General features: G+C 42.3%; 1 protein-coding gene across 1 annotated transcript in view; it reads left to right on the forward strand.

Annotated features, from left to right (window-relative positions):
- The first annotated feature begins 298 nt into the window (after positions 1–298).
- Positions 299–18758, forward strand: part of L3MBTL2 (L3MBTL histone methyl-lysine binding protein 2) — a 117429-nt gene continuing 98969 nt past the window's right edge. Inside the window, exon 1 of the mRNA XM_056523742.1 lies at positions 299–687. The gene's annotated coding sequence lies outside the window, so the exon portion shown is untranslated. The remainder of the gene's footprint in view (positions 688–18758) is intronic.

Consider the following 18758-nt stretch of genomic DNA (forward strand, 5'->3'; position numbering starts at 1 on the left):
TGCAAGTCTATGGCAGGGGGCGTGATGACCGCCACGCCCCCTCCCATAGACTCGTATTGACGGGGACGGGCCGTGACGTCACGAGGGGCGGAGCCGTGACGTAACGATGCTCCGGCCCCTGTATTGCCCGTCATTACTTGCAGAGCGATCTCGCTCTGCGCAGTAATGACAGCAGGGTGCTGCAGCAGCGATCCCCGGGGTCCCCAGCAGCGGGACCCCGGCGATCTGACATCTTATCCCCTATCCTTTGGATAGGGGATAAGATGTCTAGGGGCGGAGTACCCCTTTAAGAGTGAGTGGGCACAATGGACCCCACCAGGTCTTCGACAAATTCCATTGACTTGAATGGGGTCCGTCAGGAATTAGTTTCCCTCCGGCTCTGTAGAAAGCGCTGCGGGACATACGTGAACTGTATGTGTCAGGAACGTGTCCGTCGCCTACATCAAACAGATCCATAGTCTGCTATTAAGCTTTTAGCTTCTGTTTGGCCGCTATATGTCATGGAATGGCGCAGGGGACTGGGCTATTCCAAGAACAGTCGTCCGTAAACTGTGTAGTTTACATTTGAAAATTCAGAAGGAGATCCATTTACAGCGGCTGAAATAAGTATTGAACACGTCACCAATTTCCCAATCACTAAACATATTTCTCAAGATGCTATTGACAGGAAATTTTCACCAGATGTTGGTAAGAACCCAAAAATGGTGACTTATTTTTTTTTTCCATTTAAGAGCAGTGTCACATGGGGCGTATCCGCAGTGTATTTCACCCTGCGGATGCGCTAACAGCAGTCACAGAGGGAACTGCAGAGCGGGCTCCCGGCTACCGCCGGGAGCTCGCTCTGCAGTCCCTCTGTGACTGTCGTTGCCACAGTGTGAAATACACTCCAAACGTGCCTCGTGTGACCCTGCACTAATACTGTATCTGTTTGTTCTTTTTTATTTTCCGTGATGAAAAAAAAATTTTTGCAAACAAAGATGGTCTAGTTATGGGATATGATAGATACAATACCAGCTCTGGGACCCGCACGTTTGTCAAGAATGAAGTGTCCCCCTGGCCCCGTCTGGCTAACAAGGGCTATTTTAGGCTATTTTCACATCTGGGGCCTCTGGTACAGATTTTGAGCCAAAGTCAGAAGTGGATCCATAAGGGGACAGGAGGACTGAACAGTGCAGGATGGTCTGTTTCATAATGGACACAAAAGTCTCTCTAAGGCTGAGTTTCCACTTGGTTTTATTTCTGGCAGTTTTTGGAAAGCTGTCACTGCAGTTTTTGAGCCAAAGCCAGAAATGTATTCAAAAGGAATAGGACATATAAAGGAAGGACTTACACTGCTCCTCCCTTATGGATCCACTTCTGACTTTGGCTCAAAAACTGCAGGAAACTTAGCCTAAAGACCATTTGCAGGATCCTAAAGGAACAAAAAAAAATACAGCATGCCATGTTTTCTTTGTTCTGTTATTTAACCCCTTAAGGACCCAGACCATTTTCACCTTAAAAGGGGTAGTCCAGTGCTGAAAAACTTATCCCCTATCCTAAGGATAGGGGATAAGTTTCAGATTGCGGAGGGTCCGACCACTGGGGCCCCCCACAATCTCCTGTACGGGGCCCCAGCTCGCTGGCCAGATAGCAGGTGTCGACCACCGCAGGAAGCGGCGGCCGACATGCCTCCTCAGTACAGTGCTCCGGTTCTGCCATAGAGTTGTAATGAGGGGGCGTGTCAGCCACTGCTTTGTGCGGTGGTCAACACGCTCCCTTACCGCAGGCTGCCGGGGCCCCGTACAGGAGAACGTGGGGGGCCCCAGTGGTCGGACCCCCTGCGTTCTGAAACTTATCCCCTATCCTTAGGATAGGGGATACGTTTTTCAGCACTGGACAACACCTTTAAATGGGCACTGTCACCAACTTTATTTTTTGATATGTTGTAGTACTTATGTACTACAACATATCTCTAATATAGTAGCGTATAGATGAGTAGTTCGGCACTGCTAATTTCTGAACCTGAAAGCGGGTGGACACTAAGTCGCTGCAGCGGAGTGGGGATACCCCGCATACCCCGTTCCCTCATTACACTTGCAGTTACTGCAGAGTCCGGCAGCGGGCGTGCAGGGACAGCGGCGGCAACGAGGCGGCGGCGGCGATGTGCGGGAGGAGTGGCCTCCCAGCCAGTGGCCGGGGAGCCAATGCGCTCGCTCCCGCCTGTCCGATTGACAGGCAGGGAGCGAGTGCAGCCTAACTGAAAAAGGACTGATTGCCACTCCAAAATCAGTCCTTTTTCAGTGGCCGGTTTTTAAATGTAAATTAAACCTTTTTAATGAAAAAAAAAAAATAATAAAAGTATATTAGAGATATCAGTGCATGAGAAGACAAAGAAAAGTCGGCACTCACCGGGTTTCCAATTCAGCAGATTTTATTGCACGTTACTCACAGCCGTAGTACAATTCTTGGGGAGACGACGGATGGTACGAGGGGGGTACCACAGAGAGGCACTTGTGTTTCGCACTTAGTAGTGCTTCAACGGGCCTAACTCTTTACCGGAACATGTCATCTTCTTATACAGGTGAGTTCAGTAATTGGACCTATCACTATCTAACACACCTTGTGACGTTAAAAGAAGGGGAGGAGGTTGCTTAGTTAAGCTTGTTCCTACTTAGATCTAGCTCCTTGTTCAGACTGCCAGGACTAGTATCATAAAAAACAATCTTAGAAGCAAACTGAGACATCAACTTTATCATTAAGCCCTAAGACTCCCGTTGCGTCAGTAGCAATTATCCATTGTGTCTCTCTTCTAAGAAGGTTTTTATCAGATCTTAGCCCCGGTCGTGCAGCTACTTTTTCTATTCCTGCAAACCTTAATGATTCGTGACTTCCTTCATGGGCTTCCACTACATGGGAAATAAATCTGGGAGCTCCCTTTTTAGTACGTAGAGAGTAAAAGTGCTCTCTAATTCTAGCGCACATTTGTCTGATTGTTTTCCCTATATAGTAGAAGCCACATGGGCAAAATATAACATAGACCACATTTTTTGTTTTACACGTGATAAGTTCGCTAACCGTATGGGTGATTGGACCTATTCTGAATGTTTGCAAGCCGAGATTATATTTACAAAAATTACAATTTTTACATTGAAAATTCCCTGTTGGTACATGACTAGTTAACCAGTCTGTTTTATTTTTCTTTTCTTTATCTTTTTGTACATTATGTGCACGTTTCAATACTTCTCCTATTGTTTTCGTTTTTCTATAGGAGATTAATGGTTTCTTTCCTGCCATTTCTTTGAGGTCTTCATCTGTCTCTAGTATATACCAATTCCTCCTAATTGCTCTCTCTATCATTTTATTAACCGGTGAATTCTGAAATGTGAACGTGAACCTATTCAAGGGTGCGTTTTTATGTTTTTTTCTGCATAATTCTTCTCTATTTTTCTCATCTGCTTTTTGTCTCCCTTTCTTTATTAGATCTGCTGGATAGTTACGTTCTATTAGTCTTCTTTCTAGCTCAGTTGCCTGTTTTTGATATGTTGAATCTTGAGTGTTATTTCTTTTTAAACGTAAAAACTGTCCGTATGGGATACCATTTTTAACTGCTTGTGTGTGGGAACTTTGATAGTGAAGTATCGTGTTCTTGGCCACTTCTTTCCTGTATCCTTCACTTATTAGTTTCCCTTCTTTCACTAGTAATTTAATATCTAGGAATTCTAGTGTATCTCCACCATATTGGTGTGTAAACTCCATATTATAACCTTTAACGTCATTGAGGTAATCTACGAACTGATAAAATTGGTTTCTGGTTCCCGACCATATTAACAAAATATCGTCCACAAATCGGACATATGTTCTAATATATTTTATGAATGGATTAGCAGTAGTATATACTATGTTATTCTCAAAATTAGCTAGATACAGATTAGCGTATGTACAGGACACCGGTGTCCCCATCGGGGTCCCGGTGTCCTGTCTATACCACCTGCCTTCATATACAAAAGTACTGTTCTGTAGGACGAATTTGAGGGCGTCTTGTACAAATTTAATGTATTGTTTGGAGTTCTCAGTTCTTTTCAAAATTTCGGTCACCGCCTGCACACCCGTATCGTGGGGGATACGGGTGTACAGGCTAGTGACATCAATGGAACATAAACTCCAACCTTCTTCCCATGGTAAGTCATTAACTATAGATAATAGGTGACTAGTGTCCATAATGTACGCTGGAATTGTGGGCAAAATAGGACGGAGCAAAAAATCTATATACTGTGACAAATGCTCAGTCACTGAGCCGATCCCCGCGACGATGGGTCGCCCTGGGGGTCGGATCAGTGACTTGTGCACCTTAGGTAAATGATACCATTTTGCGGGGCATGGGCAATCAGGAGTTAACTTATCAGCGGTTTTCTTCGAAATAATGCCTTCAAACACAGATTTACTCAAAAAACCTTTTAAATTCTCTAATATTTTGTTAGTCGGGTCACTTAAGAGGGGAGTGTATGTGGTATGGTCTGACAATTGCCTTTCGGCTTCTTCATTATATTGTGTCTTAGTGACCACCACTACACTCCCTCCTTTATCCGCTCTAACTATAACGATATCACTTCGTTTCTTTAAATCGGTTAAAGCTTCTTGTTCTTTAACAGGTAAATTATTAACTATTAGAGGATATAAGACAGATTTCACATCTTTTTGAACTGCTTTTTGGAATAGGTCGACACACCCACCCGGTGCCACTGGGGGTGAGAATGTCGACCCCTTCCCTTTATTAAACCTATAGATTAAGTTGTCTACAGTATTTCTTTGTTACTTTTGTGTTCTGAGCACGCTGAACAATGTCTGACCCCACGCCACAAAATGTGGAAATGGACCAAGCAAGTCATGCGGATCAGCTTCTACTTGCACTCCAGCCAGGGAGAGACGACGCAGGGGGGTACTTTTTGGAATGTGAATCCACCGAAGATCTAGAGCTCATCAGTGTTAAGACGCTAGAAAATAGAATAATGTCCCTGTCGGAAAAAGAAATCGCAGTGTACTGGACTGTCAACTCATTACAAGCATATGCTCAATGCGAACGAGTCCCTAGAGGACTTAGGTCCATGAAGACCCCAGCACAATATCAAGATGACAGCGTGTTTATGGATATGTGGATAAAAGCACACAATGAGCACGCTCTAAAGTTGCTACATCTTATATTAACCCGCAACCGAATTGAATATGACCGTATTTCTGAAGATTTAAATAAAGCCAAGATTATATATAGAAAAAGAGTGGAGAACGAAGTAGCAAATGCGTTTTTTTCTAAAATAGAACCGAAATTGAAGTCATTACAAGAAGAAACAAAAAGTAATAAAAGAGAGAAATATTTACGAGATAAGCAAGATTACGAAAATAATAAAGTCTTCAATTGGCATACTAAAAGTTATAATACTGAATTCTATGGGTACAGGAAGAAAACTAACCGAAAATTTCCTAAAACCGCTACAGCACTCTACAACGAGCAGAAGTCTGAACAAGTCTCTAACCCATCTGCAATTAATATCCCTTTAGAAAAGCCCACACGCGACGTTCAAGGAGAAAAAGTTATAAAGGAACAAAAGAAAAGAAAAGCGAACCCACAGATGACCTAGCAACCGTTACTATTAGCAACGTAATCAACTTAACTGAACATGAATTGGATAACAGTACCATCTCACTACTATCAAGAGGACTGAATTTCGGACTATCAGAAGACTTCAATCCCACAACGTTCGAAATTGACCTGGAACGGGCAATTAGGAACATTAATCTTAAGAAATATTATGCTAACAGACCATCAATTGAACCGGATTTATATCCAGGAGAATTACCCGTGAGGACTGACAATCTGGGACTCATACCCACGGAATTCTCCGATCAAGAAAAGAAATGTATCGAAATGATGGTCACAGAGTTTGGGACATTGAGTGACGTACCGAGTCCAGACAACTTAATCTATAGGTTTAATAAAGGGAAGGGGTCGACATTCTCACCCCCAGTGGCACCGGGTGGGTGTGTCGACCTATTCCAAAAAGCAGTTCAAAAAGATGTGAAACCTGTTTTATATCCTCTAATAGTTAATAATTTACCTGTTAAAGAACAAGAAGCTTTAACCGATTTAAAGAAACGAAGTGATATCGTTATAGTTAGAGCGGATAAAGGAGGGAGTGTAGTGGTGGTCACTAAGACACAATATAATGAAGAAGCCGAAAGGCAATTGTCAGACCATACCACATACACTCCCCTCTTAAGTGACCCGACTAACAAAATATTAGAGAATTTAAAAGGTTTTTTGAGTAAATCTGTGTTTGAAGGCATTATTTCGAAGAAAACCGCTGATAAGTTAACTCCCGATTGCCCATGCCCCGCAAAATGGTATCATTTACCTAAGGTGCACAAGTCACTGATTCGACCCCCAGGGCGACCCATCGCCGCGGGGATCGGCTCAGTGACTGAGCATTTGTCACAGTATATAGATTTTTTGCTCCGTCCTATTTTGCCCACAATTCCAGCGTACATTAAGGACACTAGTCACCTATTATCTATAGTTAATGACTTACCATGGGAAGAAGGTTGGAGTTTATGTTCCATTGATGTCACTAGCCTGTACACCCGTATCCCCCACGATACGGGTGTGCAGGCGGTGACCGAAATTTTGAAAAGAACTGAGAACTCCAAACAATACATTAAATTCGTACAAGACGCCCTCAAATTCGTCCTACAGAACAGTACTTTTGTATATGAAGGCAGGTGGTATAGACAGGACACCGGGACCCCGATGGGGACACCGGTGTCCTGTACATACGCTAATCTGTATCTAGCTAATTTTGAGAATAACATAGTATATACTACTGCTAATCCATTCATAAAATATATTAGAACATATGTCCGATTTGTGGACGATATTTTGTTAATATGGTCGGGAACCAGAAACCAATTTTATCAGTTCGTAGATTACCTCAATGACGTTAAAGGTTATAATATGGAGTTTACACACCAATATGGTGGAGATACACTAGAATTCCTAGATATTAAATTACTAGTGAAAGAAGGGAAACTAATAAGTGAAGGATACAGGAAAGAAGTGGCCAAGAACACGATACTTCACTATCAAAGTTCCCACACACAAGCAGTTAAAAATGGTATCCCATACGGACAGTTTTTACGTTTAAAAAGAAATAACACTCAAGATTCAACATATCAAAAACAGGCAACTGAGCTAGAAAGAAGATTAATAGAACGTAACTATCCAGCAGATCTAATAAAGAAAGGGAGACAAAAAGCAGATGAGAAAAATAGAGAAGAATTATGCAGAAAAAAACATAAAAACGCACCCTTGAATAGGTTCACGTTCACATTTCAGAATTCACCGGTTAATAAAATGATAGAGAGAGCAATTAGGAGGAATTGGTATATACTAGAGACAGATGAAGACCTCAAAGAAATGGCAGGAAAGAAACCATTAATCTCCTATAGAAAAACTAAAACAATAGGAGAAGTATTGAAACGTGCACATAATATACAAAAAGATAAAGAAAAGAAAAATAAAACAGACTGGTTAACTAGTCATGTACCAACAGGGAATTTTCAATGTAAAAATTGTAATTTTTGTAAATATAATCTCGGCTTGCAAACATTCAGAATAGGTCCAATCACCCATACGGTTAGCGAACTTATCACGTGTAAAACAAAAAATGTGGTCTATGTTATATTTTGCCCATGTGGCTTCTACTATATAGGGAAAACAATCAGACAAATGTGCGCTAGAATTAGAGAGCACTTTTACTCTCTACGTACTAAAAAGGGAGCTCCCAGATTTATTTCCCATGTAGTAGAAGCCCATGGAGGAAGTCACGAATCATTAAGGTTTGCAGGAATAGAAAAAGTAGCTGCACGACCGGGGCTAAGATCTGATAAAAACCTTCTTAGAAGAGAGACACAATGGATAATTGCTACTGACGCAACGGGAGTCTTAGGGCTTAATGATAAAGTTGATGTCTCAGTTTGCTTCTAAGATTGTTTTTTATGATACTAGTCCTGGCAGTCTGAACAAGGAGCTAGATCTAAGTAGGAACAAGCTTAACTAAGCAACCTCCTCCCCTTCTTTTAACGTCACAAGGTGTGTTAGATAGTGATAGGTCCAATTACTGAACTCACCTGTATAAGAAGATGACATGTTCCGGTAAAGAGTTAGGCCCGTTGAAGCACTACTAAGTGCGAAACACAAGTGCCTCTCTGTGGTACCCCCCTCGTACCATCCGTCGTCTCCCCAAGAATTGTACTATGGCTGTGAGCAACGTGCAATAAAATCTGCTGAATTGGAAACCCGGTGAGTGCCGACTTTTCTTTGTCTTCTCATGCACTGATATCTCTAATATACTTTTATTATTATTTTTTTTCATTAAAAAGGTTTAATTTACATTTAAAAACCGGCCACTGAAAAAGGACTGATTTTGGAGTGGCAATCAGTCCTTTTTCAGTTAGGCTGCACTCGCTCCCTGCCTGTCAATCGGACAGGCGGGAGCGAGCGCATTGGCTCCCCGGCCACTGGCTGGGAGGCCACTCCTCCCGCACATCGCCGCCGCCGCCTCGTTGCCGCCGCTGTCCCTGCACGCCCGCTGCCGGACTCTGCAGTAACTGCAAGTGTAATGAGGGAACGGGGTATGCGGGGCGGGGGGGGGGGGGGAGGAGGGAACGGGCTAGTGCTGTAGCGGGGGGGGGGGGGGGGGACGGGCTAGCAAAAATAATTAAATAGGATGGTGGGAGCTACCCTTTTGGACCCGGACATTTTTTGCACATCTGACCACTGTCACTTTAAGCATTAATACATCGGGGATGCTTTTACATATGAATTTGATTCCGAGTGACATATTCTACTTTAACATAAATTGGTAAATTTTCGTCGATACTTGCATCATTTCTTGGTGAACAATTCCAAAATTTCATGAAAAATTTGAAAAAATTAGCATTTTCCTAACTTTGAAGCTCTCTGCTTGTAAGGAAAATAGACATTCCAAATAGATTATATATTGATTCACAAATACAATGGGGGACATTTCCTAATCTAGTCTATTCTGGGTATGCTTATAGACCAGCGTATGTGGTAGTCTCCTGTCTATTGTGCTCCTAATTTATCATAGGTCTCACAACCCTTGATAAATTCTGTGCTCAGACTTCAGGGTCTACAGCTTAAACAGCATTTAGACCTGCTCCAGCATGGTCTGACATTTCAGCGTATTTTGGGCAGATGCGACTTGTCGCACAAAAGTCGCACTTGATAAATTCAGCACCAATGCATTTTCCAATGCATTTCCGTCTAAAATAGACTTGCATGCATAATGTTCTAAAAATCCTCTAGAGCAAAAGTCGCAGAAAAGTCGCACATATTTAGACTGCGACTTTCTGTGCGACAAATTTAGACAGGAAAAACCAGTCTAAATCCTTTGATAAATCTCCCCCAATATGTCTATTTTGTGTTTGCATCATAAAGTTGACATGTTTTTACTTTTGGAAGAAATCAGAGGGCTTCAAATTATAGCAGCAATTTTTCACATAATTTTCAAAATCAGAATTTTTCAGGGAGCAGTTCAGTTTTGAAGTGGATTTGAAGGGCTTTCATATAGAAATACCCCATAAATGACCCCATTATAAAAACTGCACCCCTCAAAGTATTCAAAATGACATTCAGAAAGTTTTTTAATCCTTTATTTGTTTCACAGGAATAGCAGCAAAGTGAATGAGAAAATTCAAAATCTTCATTTTTTTACACTCGCATATTCTTGTAGACCCAGTTTTTGAATTTCTACAAGGGGTAAAATGAAAAAAAGCCCCCCAAAATTTGTAACCTCATTTCTCTCGAGTAAGGAAATACCTCATATGTGAACGTAAAGTGCTCTGTGGGTGCACTAGAGGGCTCAGAAGGGAAGGAGCGACAATGGGGTTTTGGAGAGTGAATTTAGCTGAAATGGTTTTTGGGGGCATGTCACATTTAGGAAGCCCCTACGGTGCCAGAACAGCAAAAAATAAATAAATAAAAAAAAACACACGGCATACTATTTTGGAAACTACACCCCTCAAGGCATGTAACAAGGGGTCCCGTGAGCCTTAACACCCCACAGGTGCTTGACAACTTTTCGGTAAAGTTGGATGTGTAAATGAAAACATTTTTTTTTCACTAAAATGCTTCCCCCCCCCCCCCCAAATTTACCATTTTTACAAGAGCTAATAGGAGAAAATGCCCCCCCAAATTTGTAACTCCATTATTCCTGAGTATGGAAATACCCCATGTGTGGACGTCATGTGCTCTGCTGGCGCACTACAGTGCTCAGAAGGGAAGGAGCCGCATTTGGCTTTTTGAGAAAGAATTTTGCTGATATGGTTTTTGGGGGGCATGTTGCATTTAGGAAGCCCCTATGGTGCCATAACAGCAAAAAACACCCCACATGGCATACTATTTTGGAAACTACACCCCACAAGTAACGAAACAACAGGTACAGGGAGCCTTAACACCCCACAGGTGTTTGACGACTTTCGTTAGTCGGATGTGCAAATAAAAAAAAACATTTTTTTTTCACTAAAATGCATTTTCCCCCAAAATTTTTTTACATTTTTACAAGGGGTAATAGGGGAAAATGCCCCCCAAAATTTGTAACCTCATTTCTTCTGAGTATGGAAATACCCCATGTGTGGACGCCAAGTGCTCTGCTGGCGCACAGCAATGCTCAGGAGAGGAGTGCCATTGAGCTTTTGGAGAATTTGTTTGGATTGGAAGTCAGGGGCCATGTGCGTTTACAAAGCCCCTCATGGTGCCAGAACAGTGGACCCCCCCATATGTGACCCCATTTTGGAAACTACACCCCTCACAGAATTTAATAAGGGGTGCAGTGAGCATTTAAAACCCACTGGCATTTTACAGATCTTTGGAACAGTGGGCTGTGCAAAGGAAAAATAAATAACATTTTTCATTTTCACGGACCACTGTTCCAAAAATCTGTCAGACACCTGTGGGGTGTAAATACCCACTGCACCTCTAATTACATTCCGTGAGGGGTGTAATTTCCAAAATGGGGTCACATGTCTGTGTGTGTGTGTGGGGGGGGGGTGCATTGTTCTTGCACTATGGGGGCTTTGTAAACACACATGGCCTTCAATTTCGGACAAATTTTCTCTCCAAAAGCCCAATTGCGCTCCTTCTCTTCTGAGCATTGTAGTGCGCCAGCAGAGCACTTTACATCCACATATAGGGTATGTTCTTGGGGTTACAAATTTTTTGGGGCTTTTTTCCTATTTTCCCTTGAGAAAATGAAAAATTTTGAGTAAGACCAGCACGTTCCTTGAGGGGTGTAGTTATTTTTTTGTGTTTATGTCAGAACCGCTGTAAAATCAGCCACCCCTGTGCAAATCACCAATTTAGGCCTCAAATGTACATAGTGCGCTCTCACTCCTGAGCCTTTTTGTGCATCCACAGAGCATTTTACGCCCACATATGGGGTATTTCCGTACTCAGGAGAAATTGCCTTACAAATTTTTTTTTATTTTTCCCTATTACCTCTTGTGAAAATAAAAAGCATGGGGCAACACCAGCATGCCAGTATAACATTTTTAATTTTTTTACACTAACAGGCTGGTGTAGACCCCAACTTCTTTTCATAAGGGATAAAAGGAGAAAAATCCCCCCAAAATGTATAAAGCAATTGCTCCCGAGTATGGAAATACTCCATATGTGGGCGTAAACAGTTTCCTTGAAATACGACAGGGCTCTGAATTGAGAGAGCGCCATGCACATTTGAGGACTAAATTAGAGATTGCATAGGGGTGGACATTGGAAATCACTGGCGTAGAATACCCCTAACAGGGTGCCTCCAGCTGTTGCTAAACTCCCAGCATGCCTGGACAGTCAGTGGCTGTCTGGAAATGCTGGGAGTTGTTGTTTTGCAACAGCTGGAGGCTCCATTTCGAAAAACTGCTGTATGATACGTTTTTTATTTTTCTTGGGGGGGGGGGGCAGTGTAAAGGGGTGTATATGTAGTGTTTTATATGTGTTAGTGTAGTGTTCTGTAGGGTGCATTTGCACTGGCGGGTTACGGTGAGTTTCACGCTAGGAGTTTGCGCTGGGGCGGAAAATTTGCTGCAGCTCAAACTTGAAGCAGGAAACTCACTATAAGCCCGCCCAAGTGAATGTACCCTGTACATTCACATGGGGGGGGGGGGCAAACCTCCAGCTGTTGCAAAACTACAACTCTCAGCATGCACTGACAGACCATACATGCTGGGAGTTGTACTTTTGCAACAGCTGGAGGCACACTGGTTGGAAAACTGTCAGTTAGGTTCTGCTACCTAACTCAGTATTTTCTAACCAGTGTGCCTCCAGCTGTTTCATAACTACAACTCCCAGAATATACTGATCGCCGAAGGGCATGCTGGGAGATGTAGTTATGCAACAGCTGGAGGTATGCAACTACAACTACAAGATCTAGAGGACCACATTTTAGAGACCACTGTCAGTGATCTCCAAACTGTACCCCTCTAAATCTTGCAAAACTACAAATCCCAGCATGCCCAAAAAGCTGTCTGGGCATGTTGGGAGTTGTAGGTTTGCAACATCTGGAGGGCTACAGTTTAGAGACCACTGTATAGTGGTCTCCAAACTGTAGCCCTCCAGATGTTGCTAGGCAACAACTCACCTGTGTCCGTAGACTCGTCGCACTAGGAAGCCGCACGTCATCGCCGCCGGTAAGTGACCTCCAGCGGCAGTCACTGCCGGTTCCCTAGCTCTTCCCGGACAATAGTGGGGTGGGCAGAGCGGGGAACCGAACTTTAACCCCCCTGCCCACGATCTGCTATTGGTCGGTTGCTTCTGACCAACCAATAGCAGGTATAGGAGGGTCCCCCTTATTTTCCGGGTCACCGGAGATCAGTATGACCCGGAATCGCCGCAGGTCGCTGGTCTCAGGACCCCCCCCCCGCCCCAGGGGTTTGCACGGGGTACGCCCTGGGTCCTTAAAGGGATACTCCGGTGGAAAACTTTTTTTTTTTTTTAAATGAACTGGTGCCAGAAAGTTGAACAGATTTGTAAATTACTTCTATAAAAAATCGTAATCCTTTCAGTACTTTTTAGCTGCTGTTTGCTGCGGAGGAAATTTTATTTTTTTTTTATTTCTTTTGTGCCGTCCACAGTGCTCTCTGCTGACACCTGATGCCCTTATGAAGAACTCTCCAGAGCAGGAGAAAATCCCCATAGCAAACCTATGCTGCTCTGGACAGTTCCTGACACGGACAGAGGTGTCAGCAGAGAGCACTGTGGTCAAGACAAAAAAGAAATTCAAAAAGTAAAGAATTTCCTCTGGAGAATACATCTGCTAAAAAGTACTGGAAGGATAAAGATTCAGTTCATTTAAAAAAAAAAAAAAAGTTTTCCACCGGAGTACACCTTTAAGTACCAGGGAGCCAGGGCGTACCCGTACTCCCTAGGTCCTTAAGGGGTTAAACAGAATCTGTGACAGAGGCCCCAAATTGAGCCTCCTCCTATATGAGCAGCTTTACACAGTTTGTGTAGTGTCATAGAGGTTTATGGAGGTAGTGTCATAGGGGGAGATTTATCAAAACCTGTGCAAAGGAAAAGTTGCCCATAGCAACCAATCAGATCGCTTCTTTCATTTTGCAGAGGCCTTGTTAAATATTAAAGAAGCAAGCTGATTGGTTGCTATGGGCAACTGGGCAACTTTTCCTCTGGACAGGTTTTGATAAATCTCCCCCATAGAGTTGGGTAAAATGCATGACACCACAAGTTATGCTATTTTTGTAACTCGTCTTCCTAACCATCTCTGTCCTCCACCAGCAGGCCAGACAGAGACGACAGAGGCCCTCATTCTTGAGATAGATGTGTGTCCCCAAAATGGGACCTGCCTCTATCAGACATTTATGGCCATAAATGTTGGAAATGGGATGAGGCTGGGCTCACACTGCATTATTTGAGTCTGTATAAGGCAATCACTTTGATTGGGTGAACAATACGGTGACCCAAAAATAATGGGGATTGGTGCTGTCCATGAGAGCACCAAGCACCGTGGATCACTAGGAGGGGGTGGCAGTGGTGCCACCTCCTCAATCGCCATGATTGGTTAGTTGGGTCCTCATTTCAGTCAGTAATGGCACGCCGAGTGGTGACTACATTTTGGGGTCTTGTGCTTCATGTGGGCCTAGTTTAAAAAACAAAACAATTAGGCAATACTGGAGTGGGGATGTTTTGTACAATAATCCACTTTACTGTATGGCCATGATAAGTTCTTGCTTTGAAGCAGTCTGAAGATGTTTGCGTTATACAAATGTCATGTGCCCGCCCTGAGACGATCCCATATATGAATAAAGCCGGTCACTGACCAATTCAACACTAAATTTACAGGGGTCTATGAGGGAGATTTATCAAAACCTGTGCATAGGAAAAATTGACCAGTTGCTCATAGCAACCAATCAGATGGCTTCTTTCATTTTTCACAGGCTTTTAAAAATGAAAGAAGCAATCTGTTTGGTTGCTATAGGCAACGGGTCAACTTTTCCTCTGCATAGGTTTTGATAAATCTCCCCCTATATCCCCAAGAAGCACATTCTGTTGACAAAATTCCGCCAGTACCTACCCAGTAAGAGGGCATAAAAATGTGCAAACCTCGGAGTAAACAAGTTTAGACTGTACAGAGGGAGGGACACCTGCATTCAACCTTGAATCCCCACCATCTTAGGATTTAGCGGGACAATTGTGTACTCACTGCCGGATCAGTCACCTCTATGCTGATAACTTTGATACCAGCATCTGCTGCAAATTGTGGTTCTGTGCAGAAGATTAAGAGAGGCCTCCTGACATATCCCATTACAACGCCAAGCCCAAGGGGTGGGAGCAGGGCACCTACTTCTGACGGCATGTTTTTGGTCAGATATAAGGACAAAAGGGATGTCCTTATTTTGACAACAATACATGGTAATGGCAGTACCCCTGTCCCTGTGCGAGGTACCACAACAGTCACCCTCAAACCAGATTGTACTGTATAATTTATTTGGCATGTCCATATTCCTTACAAGCAGAGAGTTTCAAAGTTAGAAAAATGCTAAAAAAAAAAATAAACAATCTCAGAATCAGAATGATAAGTAAAAGCATCTCAGAGTTATAAAAGCATAAAGTGACACAGGTCAGATTTGCAAAAAAGCGCTGTGTTCTTAACCCCCTAACGACGCAGGACGTATATTTACATCCTGTACCGGCTCTAGTTACGTGAAGCGCTCTCAGGGGCTGAGCGCGCTTTATACCTGGTGGGTCCCAGTCGCTATCAGCAACCAGGACCCGCGGCTAATACCGGACATCGCCGATCGGGCTGATGTCCGGTATTAACCCTTTAGACGCTGCGATCAAAGTTGATTGCAGCATCTAAAATGGTAGAAAACTGTTGCTGGTTAGCTCAGTGGGCTCTTCAGGACCGCCGCAATTTCACCGCTGAGAAGACAGCGGGAGGCTTCTTACCTAGCTTCCCGCCATCCGATCATCGCTCTGCTGCTCCATGCTTGAGATCCAGGCTGGAGCACCAGAGCACCTATAACACTGATCAATGCTATGCTATGGAATAGCATTGAACAGTGTATGCAATCCAAGGATTGCATGTAATAGCCCCCTATGGGGATAAAAAAAAAGTGTAAAAAAAAAGTTAAGAAATGTGATTTAACCGTAACCTTCAGTAATAAAAGTTTGAATCACCCCCCTTTTCCCATTTAAAAAAAAAGTATATTAACAAAAATAAACATATGTGGTATCGTCGCGTGCAAAAATGTCATATATAATGTTAATTAAACCACACGGTCAATGGCGTACACGTAAAAATATTCCCAAATCCCAAATTGCATATTTTTGGTCACTTTGTATACCCTAAAAAAAAATGTAAAAAAAAGCGATTAAAAAGTCCCATCAAAACAAAAATGGTACCGATAAAAACTTCAGATCACGGTGCAAAAAATTTGCCCTCATACATCCCTGTATATGGGAAAAAAAAAAAGTTATAGGGGTCAGAAAATGTTTATACATATTAAGAATTTTACACATATTCATTTCGGTGCATGTAGTTATAATTTTTTTAAGTGGTAAAATTAAATAAAACCTATATAAATTAGGGTATCTTTGTAACCATATGGACCTACAGAATAAAGATATGGTGTCATTTTTACCGAAAAGTGCACTGCATAGAAACGGAAGCCCCCAAAAGTTACAAAAGGGTGTTTTTTTTTTCCAATTTTGCCACAGGAATATTTTTTTTTCTGGTTTTGCCGTAAATTTTGTGGTGAAATGATTGATGTCATTACAAAGTACAATTGGTGGTGCAAAAATAAGCCCTCATATGGGTCTGTATGTACAAAATTGAAAGTGTATGTTTTTTAGAAGATGATGAGGTGCCAAAATTGAAAAAAACCTGCATCCTTGAGGTGTTAAGGTCAAAATGGGCTGAGTCCTTAAGGGGTTAAAGGAAATCTGTCATCAGTTTCTCCTGCTCTAACCAGTCGGTACAGACAGATAATACACTGATGATAACCATACTTAACCGATCCTGTTCTGTGCTCCGGTTCTCCCGCTATCTTCTTCTGTATCTTCAGTTCCGATGCTGACTTGGAGCATGGGCGGAGCTTCCTGATGTCTCAGCTGCTGTTTCTCTGCTGGGTCCTGCTGCTAGCAGCGCTGACATCAGAAAGCTCCGCCCATGCTCCAAGTCGGCATCGGAACATAAGATACAGAAGAAGATAGCGGGAGAAACGGAGCACAGAATGGTATGAGGAAAGTATGGTTATTATCAGTGTCACCTGCACTACCTGTGTGTACCGACAGGTGACACCGATGACAGATTTCTTTAAAGTTTATGATTTATTTACCCCATATGTATTAAATCTTGATTTTATCATACTAAATACCTTTAAATTCTCCAACACAAGAAAAGGAAATTACTATTTTTACTTTTCACTAACTGTAGAGCATTCAATCCAGGAAAATACATTAAGAAAACACCTGATGGTTAAAATGTTTACTACACCCCAACATAAATTCAGGGGTGTAGTTTATGTATTGTGGTGACTGTTATTTTTATTTCCCTTAGAATCTTTGCAATTGTCAGCCACCGCTGTGCAAATCACTGATTTTGCACATGGAGATCTCTTACTCTTGCGCCCCATCATATTTCCAGGCAACAGATTAGGGCGAGATTTATAAACCAGATCGCATCTTTTATTAAAAAAAAAGGCCTCTGAAAAATGGAAGATGCATGAAGTAACTGCACCACTCTTCCTCTACACATGTTTTAGAATGAGGTTTTTAGAATGTTGAAGCAGAGAGTAATTTGTGGTGGGCATATTTTTTTACGTTGGCACGCTCTGAGTTCAACATAATAAGGAGATTTGGCAATATGGTTTTGTATCAGTTTTTATTTTTTTTTACAAAACAATATACAAAAAAAAAAAACTGACATAACCGTATGAATTGCATGGTCAATGCAGTTTGCATTGAATACAATGTTATAAAAACCATATACGGATGATATACAGTTTTTATAAAACACTGTAGACCCACGAAACAGTGAACGAAACAGTGGTTGACCTTGGTTCTGTGCACAGGGGAAAAAAAGTGGAAAAACACGTACAAAAACTTACACAAACGGATACACCTTTTTGTGTAAGTTTTGTATGGAAAGTCAATGGGTATGGCAAGTATCATGGTTGTATATTACTTTCAAATACAAAACAGTACTGCAAAAACGTTATGTTATGCCAACCCTTTCTCTGGGGTGTAATTTCTGTAATGGGGTCACTTTTGGGTGTTTCTATTTTTGTTTCCCTCAAAATCCCTGCAGCTGTCACCCCTGTGCAATCATTAAAGGGGGGGTACTTTGATTTGTGAATTACTTCTATATAAAAATCTTAATCCTTCCAGTACTTATCAGCTGATGTATGCTCCATAGGAAGTTGTGTAGTTCTTTCCAGTCTGACCACAGTGCTCTCTGCTGACATTTCTGCCTGTGTCAGGAACTGTCCAGAGCAGGAGAGGCTTGCTATAGGATTTGCTCCTTCTCTGGACAGTTCCTGACATGGACAGAGGTGTCAGCAGAGAGCACTGTGGTCAGGGAGAAAATAACTATACAACGTCCTGTGGAGCATACAGCAGCTGATAAGTACTGGAAGGATTACATTTTTTTAAATAGAAGTAATTTACAAATCTGTATAACTTTTGGCACCAGTTGATGTTTTCCACTGGAGTACCCCTTTAATTTAAGCCTCAAATGCACATGGTGCTCTCCCACTCTTGAACCCTGATATTTTACGTTCCCATATGGTGTTTTTACGTACATTAAAAGTTATGGGTCGGGGCTTTTTCTTCTCTTACCCCTTGTGAAAATAAGAAAATATAGGGGTACTACAATGTGTTTGTGTAAAAAAATGACATTTTTCATTTTCACAGCCCACTATTCCTGAGGGGAGTAGTTTCCAAAATAGGGGCAATTGTCAGGATTTATTTTTTTCAGAACCTCTGCAACTATCAGTAATTGCTGTGCAAATAACCAATTTAGGCCTCAAATGTGCAAGGTGCTTTCTCACTACTGAGCTTTGTTGTGTGCCCCCATAGCACTTTATGTCCACATATGGGGTACTTCCATCCAAAGGATAGGGGCTAAATTATAGATTGACGACACCCCCGATATCTCCTGTGTGGGGCCCTAGCAGTCCGCAGGAAGGAGGCGTTC

This window comes from Hyla sarda, chromosome 6, assembly GCF_029499605.1.
Source record: "Hyla sarda isolate aHylSar1 chromosome 6, aHylSar1.hap1, whole genome shotgun sequence".
Classification (NCBI taxonomy): Eukaryota; Metazoa; Chordata; class Amphibia; order Anura; family Hylidae; genus Hyla; species Hyla sarda.